This window comes from Arachis ipaensis, chromosome B06 (assembly GCF_000816755.2).
Source record: "Arachis ipaensis cultivar K30076 chromosome B06, Araip1.1, whole genome shotgun sequence".
Lineage (NCBI taxonomy): Eukaryota > Viridiplantae > Streptophyta > Magnoliopsida > Fabales > Fabaceae > Arachis > Arachis ipaensis.
In genome coordinates, this window is record NC_029790.2 from 80,693,472 (window position 1) to 80,699,471 (window position 6,000).

Here is a 6,000-nt window from a genome sequence, read left to right on the forward strand (position 1 = left end):
CTCATGCATTCTTTTCTTGATCATAACTCATATGCATTGATTTTATTGAGCTTCACTTTGCTTTGGGACATTTTGTCCCCTTTTTATTTCTTTTCTTTTTCTTTTTCTTTTTTTTTCTATATTTTTTTTTCTTTTCTTTTATTTTTCTCATTTTTTTTATATAAGAACATCAATGCATAAGGCTTTACATTCATTACACATGAGCATGTACCCAATTCCCAATATTTTCAATCAAAAATACAAAACTACCTTTTTATTCATCCAATGTCCCAAGTTTCCCACACTTGAATGTTACACACACACACTAGCCTAAGCCAATCAAAGATCCAAATAAGGACTTTTATTATTTTCCGCTTTAAGGCTTGTAATGTCTAAATTAAGAACAAAGTGGGTTAATCGTAAGCTCAAATTGGCTAACAATGGAAGATAAAAGGTAAGGCTTTTTGGGTAAGTAAGCTAAATGAAATGATGGCCTCAATCACATAAATGCATGAATACACAAAATAATGGACATAAAGAATCAAACAAATCAAAGATTACAATCATAAAAAGAGAATAGTGCACACAAGAAGGCAATAAGTGGTTATAAGATGTAACCACACCATTAGGCTCAAATCTCACTTGCTTGTGTTCTTAGCTCAAGAAACATGATCCACAATATATATAATTCAAGCAATTTTAATGAAAAGTTTTCACTCAAATCAATTGGTGCCCTATAGATAGAAATCTTGAAGAACCTCATTATTTTGACTAAGCTTATTATGTATATATATGCAAAATTAAGAAAATGCAACAAAAATCCTAAAAACCTAAAAAATGAAATGCAAAAGTGTTGAGATTAGAAACTTGTCACCCAAAATCGCCGATCGGTCGGACGACCTCCCCACACTTAAAAGTTTACACCGTCCTCGGTGCACTCAAAGATGAGCAAGGGGGTATGGCGACTTTCCGGATTGCTACCTTCAGCTGGTAGATCAACCGGTTGCTGCGTGTTCTTTCTTTTGCTTCCATTTTTGCTTGTGGTGCATCAATCATGAAAAAAAAACAAGAATACAACACCATAAGGTAGGATAATACAAAAGCAAGGAAGCATATATTGTTGGAATGAGGTACTAATCACTAGAATTGAGTGAGTGAATTAGTGTGACATTAGGAAAATAGGGATGTGAGTTCTAAATTAGGCGCCTTTTAGAACACACATTAGCATAAAAAGTTATATCACAAAAGGAGCATGCACTTTATTCATTTTAGTGTGCTTGAGATGCTTTAAGTGAGCTTGTAAGGTAAAACAAGCATTAAAGAGGCATGAGAGCATTCAAGCTAAAAGCGTATGGATGCATATGATCATGGAATACAATGCATTGAAGTAAATACACACCATCCAATGTCAAGATATTGCCTAATCAAAGAATAGGGTTCAAATCACATGGTGGCCAAATCATGCAATTCAAGAAGAGTTACAAGCTTGAAGGCAATTCTCATCACTTGGTATTCTTAAAAGGTAAGCATGAAAAACTCAAAACCAAGTAGCAAAATATAACCTCAACAATAGAATCCAACAAAGATTATAAACATAATGATGTTAAGATAACATCCATTATTAATACTCAGCAGAAATTAATGGTAAACAAGAATAACAATCCAACACTTACAATGAAAAAGAGAAAATAAAATAAAAACTAACTAAAACTAACTAATCAACTAACTAACTAATTAGTCAACTAAAATAAATGGTTATCAATGGTGTTTGGGAGTGTTGGATGAGGGGTAGAAGAAAGGAAGAAGAAAGGAGAAGGAAAGAAATGGAAAGAGGAGAAGAAAATAGATGTGTTGAAGGAAGGACATCCGCGCGTACGCGCGCGTGGCGCGCGCACGCGGATGATGGTGCAATGGGCGCGACGCGTACGCGCACATGGCGCGTCCGCGTCGATGGCTTATTTCGAGAGTGGCGCGTACGTGTCATGTGCGCGTACGCGTGAGTAGGTTTGTGCGAAAGGAACAATGCGCGCGCAACGTTCGCACAACTCTCGGGTTTTTGGCTTGGGGTGGAATTTCTCAATCCACGCGTATGCGTACATGGCGCGTCCGCACGGGTAGGCGAAAATGCTTGATGCACGAGTACACGCGCAGTGCGCGTACGCGTGGATGGTGCTCTATTTTTCAAAAAAAATTTTCTATGTTTTTGCACCAATCCAAGAATTCCAAACCTCCAAACAGCTACAAAAACACCATAAAACCTTATTTAACATACGAAACTATCAATTATACTCAACAAATCAACCAAAAACATGAATTTAAACTAATTACCAATATGTACAAAAAGAAAAAATGAAAAGATATTACCATGGTGGGGTGTCTCCCACCTAGCACTTTTGTTTATTGTCCTTAAGTTGGACTTATTGGGAGCTCCTCTCAAGGTGGCTTGTGCTTGAAACTATCCTTGAACATCCACCAATGCTTGAATCTCCAATAAGTTCCATTCTTCAATTTTAATATCTTCAAGCTTTGATGGAGTTCTTCACAAACCATGAGCTCCCAAATTTGATTTTCCTTGTGCGACCCGGGATCCCACACTTTGTTTTGACACCCGTCCTTGAGTTGGTCATCATTATTCCATCTGGGTGGCATGGCCTTGGAATTCTCAAAGAAGATTCCAAACAACTTCCTGGACCCATGCAATTTGGTTCCACACCAACCATTGCTCTTGAATTTTGAGCTTGCAACCATCATGAGCTTAGAATGACGTTTCCAACCACTACACAACTCTTTCCTACTCTTAACTCCACAAAGAGCTCTAAGTTGACCATCATTTTCAATCAAACCATATTCAAGTGAGAAAGTAAAGCTTAGGGATAAGAATTTTACCCACTTGAATGTTGTGTAGGATGGTGACTTAGGAAGGGGTGGTCCCAATGATCTTGCAAGCTCCACTCTCTTGTGCTCTTCTTTGACTATCTCCACCTCTTTGTAAGCTTCCTCAATCTCAACATTTTCCCTTTTATCACTTGGCTTGGTGTTGTCTTCAAGAATTTCAATTTCTTGCTCAATGGGAGGTGACTCAATTTTGGATAGGAATTCATTGATGAATGAATCTATCTCTTGATCAACCTTTCCATATTATTCAATCCTGATATACACCATGCCAACTTTTTCCTCTTGGTAGCTCTCTTCCGATCAATTTTTTTTCCTTGGTAGCTTTCTTCCGATTCACTCTCTTTCTCATTACTCACCAAGGATATGGGAGGTTGTGCACATTCTTCTATAATTTCAACTTCATGTCCAATGGGAGAGGATTCAATTGTAGATAGAAATTCCTCCATGATTGAATCCATCTCTTGATAAACCTCTTCCAAGTCTCCAACGATGATATGCTTTGGAGGTTGTGCACCCTCTTCAACATCAATATCTAGCTTCTTGGAAGAATTCTCCATGATGCTATATTCCCATGGACTTTCAACATCTCCTAAATCTTCAACCACTTCTTCCTTTTCTTCAATGATCATAGGCTCCTCCAATTATTCTAACACAAAGTGGCATCCCTCATTTTCCACCAGAATTTTCAATCTCTCCTTTATGCTATGCTCTTCAATTGATTCTTCACATGTGGATATGGAAGCACCTTGAGTGTTCAAGCATTGGTAGGCTAAAGTATGCACTACCTTAGTCAAATTAGTCACAAACTCTAGAGTGTTCCTTTGCATATCCGCTTGTCCTTGAAGTAGCAAGGTGAGAGAATCATCTATTGGGGCTTGAGGTGGATAAGAGGGTTTATTATTTTAGAGAAAGGGTTCATAGTAGGAAGGCGGTTCTTCTTGGTAAGGGTATGGAGATGGTGTGCATCAAGGTGGTTCTTCATAGTGGTCATGATAAGGTTGTGGTGGTTCCAAAGGTTCTTGCTCATAATGGTCATGAGAATATGGTATGGTGATTGGTCATATGATGAGTATGGATCATAGGAAGATGCTTGGTATGGAAAGGATTTTGAGTATGGTTGAGGTTCATATTGAGGATAAGAGTCATAGGCACATGATGGTGGTAATTGACTATCATAAAAGGATTCACCATAGCCATTGAATTGACATGCATTAGGATGGAAATTATACCTATACGTATCCGGAGGTTGTTGCCAATAGGAGTGATCAATTCCTTGAGGCTCCTCCCATCTTTGTTGGTTCCATTATTGATGCATGTTATCATTGAAGTTCACATTTCCTACAACACAATTAGAACCAAACTCATAGCCAAAGTGAGAATTCATGATAGCAAAGAGAAATGAAAACAAAATCAAATAAGAGGCAAGAAACAAGGGCGTTGAACGCCAGTTCTACGCTGCTGTCTGGAGTTAAACGCCAGAAACAAGTCACAAACCAGAGTTGAACACCAGAAATACGTTACAACCTGGCGTTCAACTCCAGAAAGAGCCTCTGCACGTGTAACATTCATACTCAGCCCAAGCACACACCAAGTGGGCCCTGGAAGTGGATTTATGCATCAATTACTTACTTCTGTAAACCCTAGTAACTAGTTTATTATAAATAGGACTTTTTACTATTGTATTAGACATCTTCGGATCATCCTGGATTGTATTTTTGATCCTGTGATCACGTTTTGGGGGCTGGCCATTCGGCCATGCCTGGACCTTCATCACTTATGTATTTTCAAACGGTAGAGTTTCTACACTCCATAGATTAAGGTGTGGAGCTCTGCTGTTCCTCAAAGATTAATGCGAAGTACTACTGTTTTTCTATTCAATTCAACTTATTCCGCTTCTAAGATATTCATTCGTACTTCAACCTGAATGTGATGAATGTGACAATCATCATCATTTTCCCACGAACGCGTGCCTGACAACCACTTCCGTTCCACCTTAGATTGAATGAGTATCTCTTGGATCTCTTAATCAGAATCTTCGTGGTATAAGCTAGATTGATGGCGGCATTCATGAGAGTCCGGAAAGTCTAAACCTTGTCTGTGGTATTCCGAGTAGGACTCTGGGATTGAATGACTATGACGAACTTCAAACTCGCGATTGCTGGGCGTAGTGACAGACGCAAAAGGAGGGTGAATCCTATTCCAGCATGATCGAGAACCTCAGATGATTAGCCGTGCTGTGACAGAGCATTTGGACCATTTTCACAAGAGGATAGGATGTAGCCATTGACAACGGTGATGCCCTTACATAAAGCCAGCCATGGAAAGGAGTAGGACTGATTGGATAAAGACAGCAGGAAAGCAGAGATTCAGAGGAACGAAAGCATCTCTATACACTTATCTGAAATTCTCACCAATGATATACATAAGTGTTTCTATCCTTATTTTCTATCTATTTATTATTTATGATTCGAAAACTCCATAACTATTTTATATCCTCCTGACTAAGATTTACAAGGTGACCATAGCTTGCTTCATACCAACAATCTCCGTGGGATCGACCCTTACTCACGTAAGGTTTATTACTTGGACGACCCAGTGCACTTGCTGGTTAGTTGTATCGAAGTTGTGAATGAAAAACGATTTATTAAGACGTGCGTATAGAGTTTTTGGTGCCGTTACCTGAGATCACAATTTCGTGCACCAAGTTTTTGGCGCCGTTGCCGGGGATTGTTTGAGTTTGAACAACTGACGGTTCATCTTGTTGCTCAGATTAGGTAATTTTCTTTTTGTTTTGTTTTCAAAAAAATTTTTCAAAAATCTTTCAAAAATTTCTCCTTTGTTTTCGAAAAAAAAAAAATTTTAAATAAAAATGTTTTCAAAAAATATATTTTTTCTTCAGAATTTTTAAGAATGAATTCTAGTGTTTCATGAAGCATGTTGAAGCCTTGCTGGCTGTAAAGCCATGTCTAATTCTTCTGGATAGGGAATGTTAGGCGTGTCATGTCTGAGTTACATACTAAAGCTTGGCTGGCTATTAAGCCATGCCTGACCCTTTGATTGGAGCTTTAGACTAAAGAGCATAAGATTCCTGGAATTCATATTAAAAATTTTGGAATCCTTATTTTT

General features: G+C 38.3%; 1 long non-coding RNA gene across 1 annotated transcript in view; it reads left to right on the forward strand.

Annotated features, from left to right (window-relative positions):
- LOC107648252 overlaps nucleotides 1-6,000 on the forward strand; it is a 29,522-nt gene that overhangs the window by 14,940 nt on the left and 8,582 nt on the right. Inside the window, exons 3-4 of the long non-coding RNA XR_002349751.1 lie at nucleotides 1,091-1,098; nucleotides 2,418-2,424. This is a non-coding gene — a long non-coding RNA (uncharacterized LOC107648252). The remainder of the gene's footprint in view (nucleotides 1-1,090; nucleotides 1,099-2,417; nucleotides 2,425-6,000) is intronic.